This window comes from Fukomys damarensis, unplaced genomic scaffold, assembly GCF_012274545.1.
Source record: "Fukomys damarensis isolate Sample0158 unplaced genomic scaffold, DMR_v1.0_HiC HiC_scaffold_38, whole genome shotgun sequence".
Taxonomy (NCBI): Eukaryota; Metazoa; Chordata; class Mammalia; order Rodentia; family Bathyergidae; genus Fukomys; species Fukomys damarensis.
In genome coordinates, this window is record NW_022900950.1 from 41,574,070 (window position 1) to 41,586,558 (window position 12,489).

Here is a 12,489-nt window from a genome sequence, read left to right on the forward strand (position 1 = left end):
ACTAAAATATTAAAAAGGGCTCATTGATAGAATGACATGTGGTAGGCTAATAATATTTCTCAAAAAAATCAAAAAGCGAAGTAAATGAAGTAGAAGAAAACACAAAAATAAGCAAATCTCCATCTAAAAACAGTCATAGAGTTAAGTAAGACTATTTATATTTTCTATTAAACATTTTAATAAAATATTTCAACATTAAAACTAAAATATTAAAAAGGGCTCATTGATAGAATGACATGTGGTAGGCTAATAATATTTCTCAAAAAAATCAAAAAGCGAAGTAAATGAAGTAGAAGAAAACACAAAAATAAGCAAATCTCCATCTAAAAACAGTCATAGAGTTAAGTAAGACTTGTGGAGCCAAGATCCTAGATAGAGAGAAACCACAGAAAAACAAGCCATACTTCACCACAGTGGTTTTGTCAAGACAAATCCAGAGTTCTTATGTGCTGCTGAGAATTCAGAACCATACAGGTGAGGGCTGCTGTGGGAGAAGCCTAAAGATGGCCTTTTACCTAATCCCTACTGCTTTTCTCCTCCATAGACTGTAGACTAAACAGACATAGATCCTGGATGGCACAGCCCCAGGAGACAGTTACATTATGTATCCGCGTTCCCTTTCCAAGCATGCCCCCAGCCAAGGCCGTGTGGACCACGTGGCACTAGTTACCCCGCCTTCCTACCCATAAATAAAGAGCGCACTGGATGCCAAGCAGCCATTAGCTCATCAGGCTGTGGTGCCACCCGGCCCCAGCTATAAAGAATAACCTTGGTCTCTTTGTCATCTTTTCTTCACTCGCACTGCTCTCACAGGCTTCAGGCTCTGTGCTGTCAGGGTCGGGGTACAGGGTCACATTCTCTGCAGGCTAAAGGAGTAAGCTTCTTATCAGAAAAGTGGTAAAATTACTGCAGAGTATTCTGCGATCTCAAAATAAAACAAGACAAAATTTACTATTATAGAATTTTGTTATATCGTGAATCTAGGTTGTCTCCCAAATACTTGATACCCAAGCCAAGGAGCTGTTCGAAAGGGTAGAAACATTATGATATGGAGCCTAGAGGGATATCTTCAAGTCACTAGGCACGTGCCTTGAAGGGGATTCTGGGACCACGTTCCCCCTCTCCCCTCCCCCCTCTTACCTCTCTAGTTTCCAAACTATGAGATGAGCAGTTTTGCTCTGGCACATGTTCCCACTGTGATATATTACCATAGGGCTAACTGATCAGGGACTAAAACCACTAAAACTGTGAGCCAAAATAAACACGGTCTATTTATATTTATTGTTACATATTTGTTATAATAATGAAAAACTATTAGCACAAACATGCAGTGAAGAAATGGCTTTATGAAACATAAAGCTCTCAAGTCCCTTAACTCTGAGAGCAAAAAACAAGGTCAAATGAGGCCTATACAGAACCTTTCAAAATCTGCAAAATAGCCTCCCAGTTGTCCCAGTCTGTGATTGACTTAGGATAATTTACTCTGAACCTTTCTGCCTTCAAAAGAATAAGTTGTGTCCTCTCTAGAGGAGAATGACAAACTTTTACAATTAATACATATATTTCTTTTTTAAGCTAAAAGATAAACACTCCAACACAAAATTACGAAAAACACTTTGAGCCTGTTACTGGAACTCTGCTATTGGAGCTAACAGTCTTAGACTTTAACTATAACTTTAACTCAAGAATATGTAGATATTAGATAAGAAAACTGAAAATTTTATTGATTTAAATCTAAGAAAAAGAAGTCTAAAAACTGCAAGTGAAAATTTCAACAATCAAACTTAATAACCCAACAAATTAGTTTTAACAAGTGATAGAACAGAGTTAAAAAGGATTCATAAATGGTAAAATAAAGCTATAAAAATATCCAGATTACAGCAGAGGAAGCAAAAAATGGGTATATGATATATTAAAAGAAGAATTAGAATATATTAGAAATATGACAAATACTAAAAATGCCCAGGCATGTCTTAAGCAGGAAAGAAGGCACAGGTGGTATTGGAAGGCACAGTAATTTAGAACTTCCTGAAACTGGTGAAACATATCTAGCCTTATGTTAACAATGTACTGGATGTGACATTGGAGAAAATACATAGGAACAATACAAATGATACTATTATTGTAAAACCTCTAAAAATTAAAAAAAACTATGAAAAACATGTAACAACTAAGGAACATATTACCCTCAAATAGTAGAAACCAGACTTATGTCTAACTTCTCAATAGAAATGATGGAGGTCTAAACTCAGTTGATTGGCATACCCTAAGTATGGAAAGAAAATGAATTTCCAGCCTATAATATTCTAACCAATGAAAGTATCTTGGGGGTAATATTTTTTTTTTTGATGAAAACATTTCAACAAAACAAAAACAAAAAACTACAAGGCAAACTAAAGAGAATTCTCAACCCCTCAGAGAGAACCTGTGGTACTAAAAGAAATACAGGGCACCCAAAAGAAGCATGTGTTGTATCTGTAATTATAAAATGGAAACAAAAACAAATTAGAAAACAAAACATAATAACAATTGTTTAGAAAATCTAAAAAAAAAAAAAGTCTGCCCAACTCTGGTTCCCCTCCCACCAGCTAAATGAATTTGTGTTGGGGCCCTGAAATTTTACTTTTTCAAAAGGATAAATATATTATCTTTCCAATTTATTTCAAAGCACTATGGGGGTAAGAAAGGACAAAAGTAGTTCATTAATCATACAGATCAATATTTGTATTGGTTCAGCCTACACTTATATGTCAAATAATAGATAAACATTCAAAATATTGCTAAGATTTTAGGAAAATAAACTGGGATTACTTACTGTGTGAGTTGAAATTGAAATCTTTAATTGTTTTTAACACAAACTATTAATTAGTATTACCAACATTAGTACTATATCAAGTATTTTGCCATAAGTATCAGGTAAGTCTTTTGAAAAATAAACATATAGTGATTTTTTTTTAGTGACAATACACAGATAGTCGTTGTCTCTTGTGTTATAATAAGCACTGATTTCAATGTAAAAAAAAAATTGGCCAGAAATTCTGGTCCCAACCGTGACATAATTTTTCTTTCATAATGGAGCAGTGGGAACAATAGATCACTTTTCTTAAGTACACAGATCCAACCAATGAGGGAGCAAGTTCATCCCAGGATCAATAAAACAGCACACAGACTAATTGCTCTTCCCTGTGCACCCACCAAGGAAAAATATAACAGTATAGAATTTACATCCTAAAAATTATTTAAGCCCTTCCTTATAGAAAATTGTCTTAAACCAATAAGAAAGAAATTTTTATTTCCATTCTAAATTCTAGAAAAAAGAATCTCCTAATGGGATTTCATTTGATGTAATGATTTAGTAGAAGTTTCAATTACATTTCACGGTGAAAGCTTGATCTTACCACCAGTTTCCAAATGTTTATTGTACTCCCTGTACATGTCTGTAGCTTTGTGTAATCAAGGCAGTAGGAAATGTGCAGTATATCTGATGACCTCTCTATTTTAAGCTCCCAACCAATGAGGGAGCAAGTTCATCCCAGAGTCAATAAAATAGGGAAAACATTGATTGGTAGGTAGAGCAGTGATGAAGTGCATGAGATAGATATTACTGGATGACACAGAGGAACCAAGGGATATGTGAAACAATTTGAGCAGCCTCTGTTTCTGGTTTACTCATATGATTAAAATAATCAAAATAAAATTTAGAAGACCCTGGAAAAATTTCTAAAATCAACTGAATTCCTGTGTACTTTATGAGTAGAGAATTTAAATCACTTTAAGAATTAATCTTTTTATCTTTTAAAGATGGAATAATCCTATTTTGCCTCTGATGACTAGGTGCCTTGTAAGAACTAACTTATTTTTGAAGACCTTTCTTTAAATAAACTGAAATGCATTGTTCTCTGTTTCATATATGTGTAGGTTATTCGGCAATGGGTCATTTCAAACAATCTGTTTACTTTTTCTGAATTGGGTTGTATGCTTACTTTCTTTTTTTTCTTTTTTTCAGCTTTAATTGAGTTTATTGGTACATTTTAGGGATACAGTACAAGTTACATTCATTGTTGGGATCTTGTACCTCTACATGACTTGCTTTCTATATATTTACTCTTTTTAAAATTGAGGCTAAAATACTATAGTTTAAAATAGACATTGTGTATTTTGGGTTACTGATAAATATTGTCATTAACCATTAAGCTAAAGAGAGGCAATTTCCAATATGAAATTGTACCCAATGTTTAAATTACAGCAATGTAAAAACTAACAGGAAAATACTGAAGTATTTTATCTAGTTATACTTTAAATTCTGGACTTAGTGTTTCATTACTAAATACAGTAAATGCAAAGCAATTCTTATTCTTCAAAACTGTTGATACTTTTACATTATGGAAACATTTATCATAAGAATTATTATAATTAAATCTTTTTTCCATTAAGATTTCTTTTATTCATGAAAGGGGAAAATCATTTACTGGTTCACTTTGTTCCAAAAACGTGTTGGAGTGCTAAATGAAAATGGGCAGCTCAGCTCTCCAAGTAGCTTGCACACTATAAATCAAAATGTTAAGCTGTGAGGTTAAAATGAACCAGATAAGCAAATCTTTCCCCTGTGCCAACATTTTCCTTTTATACAGTATAAAAAGAAAGGGATATCTTTAAATGTTCTTTCTCCTTAATTGCAGAGGCAATCATAGACTTATAGGATAACACTCTGATTATTTTGCATGATGATTCTCAGAAAGGAAGAATTCTGCCAAACACAGGGTAGCCCTAGGAATTCAGGTTCCAAATAATGTTTTTAAAAAATTAGGGAAAAGAAAAAATGTAAGATAATGAAAAGATGGAAATAAACTATTTGTAGATGGGGAGAGGAGGAGGGGGTGAAGGGAGGGCAGGGGTAAGGGGAAAAATGAGAATCAAGACTTGTCATGTGGAGGTACAAGATCCCAACAATGAATGTAACTGTACTGTATCCCTAAAATGTACCAATAAACTCAATTAAAGCTGAAAAAAAATTAATGTAGCTGCCCCAGTTCCTTGTTTTGCTCCCCAAATTTAAGACAATGAGAAAGGTAGCCTGTTTCTAGGTTTTCAATACAACTTCAGTTGTAGGCAGAGAAGTCCACATGAAAATACTAACAGTAAACATTGAGAAGTCCTGGATGACTGTAACATGGACCCAGCCTTCCAAGAATCTCTTGAGCCAAGGTCTTTAAATAAACGCAAATGAATTATGTTTTCTGTTTCAAATATATCTAGGTTATTCGACAATAGATCATTTCAAACTATCAATTTATTTACTTTTTCTCAATTAGGTTATACATTTATTTTGTAGTTATTTACTCTTTTTAAAATAAAGGGACAAACACAAGGTGGTGAAAATCCGTCATTACATTCCTGCCTCTCTGGTTCTTCTTTTAAGTTTGCTGCACAGGTTCCAAGGGGGATGAGGCAACATGTTTATATATAGCCCTGTAAATTCAACCAGACTTTGGCAAACAACTTACCTCTTAAAATACGTAGCCTTTGGATAGAAATTTAGTAGCACTGATATATAAAAGAAAGGTACCATTTTAATCGTGTAGATAGTGTTATTTAAATTAAGATGGATTTACACTCAGAGAAATTTAGGTCTTAATCTCACAGAAAACTGTCGTTTGTGGCTAGGAGTGTACATCTGATTTTCTTGCAACATGATCTCTTTTTTATTTTAAATCTCAACAGTAAACTACTAATTTTAAAATAGCTTGTGTTATTTATTTAATGAGTTCTCCATTTTCATAAAAGTTCAAGAGAAAAGCAAAGACTAACTACTTGTAGAATAATATGGAATATTAGGAAGCAATAAGAAGTTAATAACCATTCTTTGCTGGAAACATTAATTAAAAGGGAAAATTTGTGCTCTGTCCCTCTCTATATCTTCAGCATATAGCAAAGTAATTGTCATGTATTAACTAGTCCTCAGTAAGATGTGGGTACATATATGTATACACACATACATATACATACAAAATTATTTACCAAGCATTATATATAACAATGAACTATACATAATTACTTAGTGAGATATGGGAGTCCTACCTAGGAATACACTTTTGGACTTATGACTTTCCAATTCACTCATTATACATTTAAACATTCTGCAAGTACATTCATTATTACACCTGCAAATACATCTACTGTTTTTTTTTTGAATACTGGTGATTGATTGCAAGACCTTCTCATAGAGGAACACCACTTTTTATTTTCTTTTATTTTGGGACGGAATTCACCCTGCACTTGTGATCCCTTTGCCTCAGCCTCCCAGAGTGCCTGGATTGCAAGTATGTCCACCATGACATACCTGTTACTTTTGACAGATTATTCTTATAATCCTTGCTGATAATTTGTATCTCACACTCAGAAGTAGTCTCCTTTTTTATTTACTATTATTAGATATATGTACATGAACACAAATACATACAAATATGTCTATCTGTATGTATATTGCATATTCTGTACTGTACACACATTACTATGTAGATTGGGCTCTATATGAAATTAAGCATGACTCAACTATGATTGTCTAACTTAAAGTACTACAAAAGAAATCTCATTTGAAACATATGCCTCAGTATGATCTGCAAGGTATGGAGTTTTATCATGGCATGAAATAACTCTTTACATAAATAGATGCTTATAAAGATGACTAATTTATAAAAGCATGATAAGTTCTTCATTCTTCAGTTCATGTTTACTTTGCCTGTCCACTCATCCCTACATTGAATTTTGGGGGTATACATACTGGTTTGTGCCTAGTTACTCGGAACATCAAACTAGTACGATTTTAGTGTTAATTTTCATAGTGATATTCAAAGATATCATTTTTTCAATTTCAATGTCAATAGATTTGTGATATAATCAAATTAATTTCAAACGCGTGTATATGTCAAAATATTATGACAATTTTACTAAAACTTGTCAGCACCTGATGGATGTCTTTTGGGATACAGAAATGAAAGTTCTTGTTAAATACCAAAGAATGTTAAAATAACTGGACAATTAAAATTTCAGATAAAATTACAACAAAAAACACTTGACTGCTTTTATTAATAAATGTTTTTTCATTAAGAGCAAACATGTTCTAAAGACTGGACTGAGAATTTTTAACACTATAATCTTATACATTTTTAAAGAAAAATTTATAATCTTGAAATTTATTCATGAAAATTGATGTTTTTTTCCAAATGTACTGTATTTATTCCAGGATAAGACAAATAAGGGGCTGGAGATGCCTCATAGTGATAACTGTAGAATTTGCATACAGCCCTTGGTTCAATGTCCAGCACGTAAATAAATTAATTCATTACAAAACTGCCTATCAGAAGAGAAAAGCCTACCTCCTGCTCTGTTTCAAAGCTGATGGAACTTTTTAAACAGACTGTTGTCTCAAATTCTGTTCCTATAAAGGGAACAGTTGCCTGTGTACCAGTGTCATGGTGTCTGAGGAAATCAAAGAAAATGATAGTTTTAAGAATAGAATAAATCTATGAATTTTGTAAAGTTTATTACTTTTATTTTAGAAACTATAAGAATTAAGTAAAAAGGAGTGCAGTATTTGAATCAAGTAGACATAGGTTTAAATCTGTTAAACAACAAAGCAGTTTTATGATTTTCTGAAATTTAGTCTTCTTAAATTGTTAAAATGTGATAATAATACTTTGGATTCAAAGAAGATTTGGAAATAACAAATGTGTAGCATAGTGCTCGGCATACATTTTGTATCTATAAATATCACCCCTTCCTTCTTTCTCCTTTCTTTTTTTTTCATAATAATTTCTGGTTTCTATCTCAAGTAAGTTTTCGCCTTTGTTGTTATAGGTTCAAATAAGTCATCCAATGTGATGCTTTAAACATATCTCAAAAACATCAAAAACTACGGGCAGAATTTAACTATTGCATATCATTCATTTCACTACATTTTCCAGGTCTCAAGCGAATGCAGCGTGCCAGATAAAGCTAGTCAAGTCATATTTAAATTAATGTATGAATTAACAATTCTAATTTTATGTATGAAACTGTGTTGTGTTACCTGTTGTAGCTCAAAAAGCCATTACTCTCTGATACTACTGTATTTCAAAAAGAGGAAACAAAATAAGCTAATAATAATGGGGTAAAGCCTAGTGATTATAATAGGTGAAGTACTTATTATCTTTCTTTTTAAAATTTATCATCATTAGTACATATATACAGTACATAATGGTTACATTCCTCCTGGGTAATTGGTATATGATCATAATGCATGATTTTAGGTGCCCCTCCTCCCTCCATCTCTTGGATATCCTACTTACACTGAACATTCAGAAGCATCACTGAGATTTAAATAGATGACAGCATTTGCCATGAATTTGTTCATGCATTCATTCAGGGAACAAGGTAGTTATAAATTAATGACTTTCCAAGCCTGTCATTAACTTTTAGTTTTCCAAATGAATGACTTATTTTCTTAAATGTGTTTTTGTTAGAAAGTTATTCCTCTGCTGTGCACACCAATATTCTTAAGAGTTCAGGTCTATATTTGTGCTGATTTAAAAAACAGCCATGGGCAAAATATTGTTAAATCACTTAAAATTTTGAGATCTCGATGTATCTGGAAGTATTAAAAACAGAAAATGTAAGGAGAAGAAAGCTAATTCTAAAACAATTTTTCTTTATAACTAGATGGAAATAAATATAAATAATGGATTTTTATTCTAATTCTGAATTTCTTAGATTTGTACCCCTCTATTCTATTACTTTTTTATGGTTTTAAATAATTAGCAGGGTAGTGCTTTCTGTCCGAGTGAATGTAAGTAGGCATTATAACTTTCAAGAACAAATCACAACAGTGATGAAGATTTCAGAGGTTTAACATATCCATCCACTCCCACTCTGTCTCTGAGTTCTACTTTTAGAAATCTCTCCAGTAAACCTTTTATTTTAAAGAATTTTAAAAAATGCATTGTATTCTGGTTTCTGTGATAAGAAAGCCAGAAATTATATGAGCTCTGGGAGGTTTTTGTTTGTTTTCTTTTTAGTTTTCCAAGTCTGTGCTCAATTTCTTTTTAATAAAACAACTAAAGCTCTCTTGTATCTCCTCCCACTCTTTTGGCTTGGTGCTTACTCCTGAAGTACTCCTTGTATTTTATAGCAGTGGAATTTAACTGGGAAGGGCCTCCCTACAACACCATGTGAACAGAGACACACCACCACGGTGGATCCACCGGAGTGACTGTAGGCAGAGAGAGGTCAGCTCTCCCTCTGTTCAGCTTTCCCAAACCCTCTGTGTCTTACCAGTATTCTTGGGCAACTCAGTTCCCAGCTGGTACAACTCGTGCCCTGAATCTCAGCGATTTACCCTAGTAGCAAGCAGGATTATTGGTTTAATTGGAATTTCTGTTGCCTGGCGAACTAGGAATTACTAGACTGGGTCCAGCGACACCGGGAAAAAGTGCTTCTGGTTTTTAACAGAAAAATGACGCAGTGTAATCGATTGGCTTTGGATGTTGATCACTTTCCTTCCTGCGGCCCCTAGTTTGGGTGCCAGAGTCAGAGACTCACTAAGTTTGTGCCAGGGGGCCACGATGATCCATTTTCCCTAAATGCATAAAAGCTTAAAAACAACCACATTCCCCAGCACCGCGACGAGGCAGCAGCTCCTTTGTTTACCATATAAGTCACAGCAGGGGTTTACTCCTCGACCTCTCCCCTACTTCAAAGCCGGGTGCGGCGAGAGACTGGGCAGCACCCACAAACTCCTGCTCAGTCCGGATCAACCACAGAAAGCTTCACAAATCTTTTCCCTATCCTTGAAAAGAAACTAAGCAGTCAGAGCCTAGTGAACTCCTAACCCCGAGGGACGTCGGCTCCCCAGGAGGGAGCCTGCTTCCTCGGCAGCCGGAGAAACTTAACCAAAATCCCAGAAAGAATTCCGGGCGTAGCTCTGGTCAAATGGAGCTCTGACGCGACACCCTCTTTACCTGCAAAGTTGAGATTTGGGGATGAAGTGATCCGATCCGAGGACGGGCGGCACGCGTGCCGTGCCCAGGGACAGCACGCCCGGTTACATTCCTCTGGGGTTTCCTTAGTGGCTGTGACTTTTGGAACATTCGAAGGAAAAACGCACGGAGCTGGAGCCCACTCAGCTGGCACCGAACTGGGCGGAATGAGGATGCTCGGAGAGGAAACCGGGGAGGCGGGGGAGGGGCGAGGGGAGGGGGTGGTGATCGCCCGGGGAGAGAACCGCACCCACCCCCGCGCCTCTGAGCCCGCGGGAGAAAGTTAAGGCTCCCACGACTGACAGCTTGAGCCAGGAGGAAGGTTCCCCGTCCTCTGTCCCCGGTGGCTCCTGGCTGCAGGTCCGCGCTCGCCGCGCTCTGAAGGGGCAGCGAGGGAAGACGCTCGACCCACGCACCGCTCTGCGAGGCGGTGCAGGGGACCCAGGTCTGGACCAGAGCTGACTCTCACCCCAGCTCGGTTTCCCCCCAGTAGCCTCCACCTCCCTGGGCGGACGGCTGGCGGTCAGCTAGCAAGCAGCAGGGGGAGGGGGTTCAGCACGACGAGCCAGCCCAGGCGGTGAAGAACCTACCCAGTGGTCTAGGGTGCAAGCCAGACACACCTCCAGGCTTCGGCGGAACTCTGCAGAGAGGGAAGACTTCAGTTCACGCCAGAACCAAGCTTTCCAAAGCCCTGCTCCTACCTTAGTAAACAAACACCCATGCGGCGGACGGTCGTCCGACAGGAGAAAAGTAACCCCCGCAACTCAGTGCTTCTCCCACTTGCGCAGCTGTGGCTTCCTGGCACCCCCTCGCCCGTCCTCAAGGTGTCAGACTTCCCCTGCGAGAACAAGGATGCAGCTCGCCACACTGCGAGCCATCGCAATGAATAAACGATGAGCCACAGCGTTCCGCCCACCCCCATCCTGCTCGGTCCTTCCAGAGGAAAAGGAAATCTGCAAGTTTCCAGATGTTAAAACCCAAGGAGCGGGCCACCTTTGGATCGCAGGGCTTGGTAGCTGCAGGTGACGGGGAAGTGTGTGAGTGTTGCTGGAATCAGCGTTACTGTTATCGAGATTTCCGAATAGATGTTATTCCCCAGTCAATCTCTTTGGTCCTCACACATAAAAACAAGATAAAAATGCGGAGAGGAAAACAATGTATATTGGCAAAGTTGGCATTAACTTACTTGCTGTAACTGCGAAGCGACGATTCCCAGCTTGGCACTCAGGGAGGCTTGATTGGTCACGATCTCTCCACAAGAGAAAGACTGGAGTCAATTTGTAAAACAGACCCTGGCATCCACTAAGAATTTTACCGAGGGACGGGGAGAGACCACTTCCCTCGAGACTGTTTCTTTCTATGTGATTTCCTTTATCTCCCTAAACCCTGGGATGAGACGCTGACTGCGTGGCTTTCCAGCAGACGCCTGCTCCAGTTCTGTGCTGGTTCAACAGATTAGTGGCACTCTCTCCTCGTCCCAGACACTCGGTGCTACACCTTCTGGGAAACAGGGCTGTGATGATCTCAAAGAGGACCAGCTTCTTCCCATGGAATATTCCTCAAGGACTATAAACAGGCAAACCAGCACTGACACGCAGACTCCAAAGCGCAAAACCAGAGAATTGCCTTCTTGTTTATCCACCCCAGTTCAGATGAGTTAGTGGTTTTCTTTTTCTTTTTTTACAGTAGTAAGGAATATGTGGCTAAAGAGCACCGACTGGAGTAATATACAGGAAACATTTGCCTTTTAAATCAGTTTTCTTATTTTTCACTTCTCTTTTATATACTGGTGAGCTCATCTACAAGTCAGCTTGATTTGTATTCCAATTTCTAAGAGCAGGAATCTCTAGGCCATCCCTTAGAAACACTTCTGTATCTACACTGAGGCAAACCTGACTTGGTCCTACAATGCTTCTCCAAAAAATAGAGAAAACAATAAACTATTTATTTCGTTCTCTGAATTTCTTTTTTTACTCTTTCCCTCAGAAGGACATTAGCTTCTTTGTTGCACACTTCCCTGTGTGGTTTATAGGCCATATAGATTTAAACAATTTTTGGAACAAGAATTTTAGCAACTAACATTTTCTAGGACATCAACAATCACTGCTGCATACCTCTTAATTTATCTTCTTGGTCAAACTCAATACAAAGTCTGAAATAAATGTCATTTGTCTTTTCAAAAAAATACATCAACATATTTAAATAGTCACTTTTCTTAGCATTAACCTATGGCTTTTATAAAATATGTAAAACATATATCTGTGGACATGACAATAAAGCTTATAATAAATTCAAGTCCACTTCCTAACAGGAAGCACTATATATGGAAATCTATTTTATGAACAATACATATGCACTATTTAGAGACAGTGAACTTTACTATTTTAGCATCTATACCAAATTTAATGCCCCTCATGCCTCTCTTAAGATCTATTCTTTATAGTAAATACTGTCTCTAGCATCATGTCAATGAGAG

At 37.0% G+C, this 12,489-nt stretch overlaps 1 protein-coding gene across 9 annotated transcripts in view; it reads right to left on the minus strand.

The window, feature by feature from the left end:
- Window positions 1–11,646, minus strand: part of Trpc4 (transient receptor potential cation channel subfamily C member 4) — a 234,793-nt gene extending 223,147 nt beyond the window's left edge. For 6 of the 9 annotated variants that reach the window (XM_010635197.2, XM_033760014.1, XM_010635196.2 and 3 more), the window contains exon 1: window positions 11,200–11,646. The gene's annotated coding sequence lies outside the window, so the exon portion shown is untranslated. Of the gene's footprint in view, window positions 1–9,995; window positions 10,171–10,603; window positions 10,921–11,199 lie in introns of those variants that run through there. The other 3 variants (XM_033760011.1, XM_010635193.2, XM_010635194.1) reach the window with 3 other exon arrangements.
- Between the last annotated feature and the right edge of the window lie 843 nt (window positions 11,647–12,489).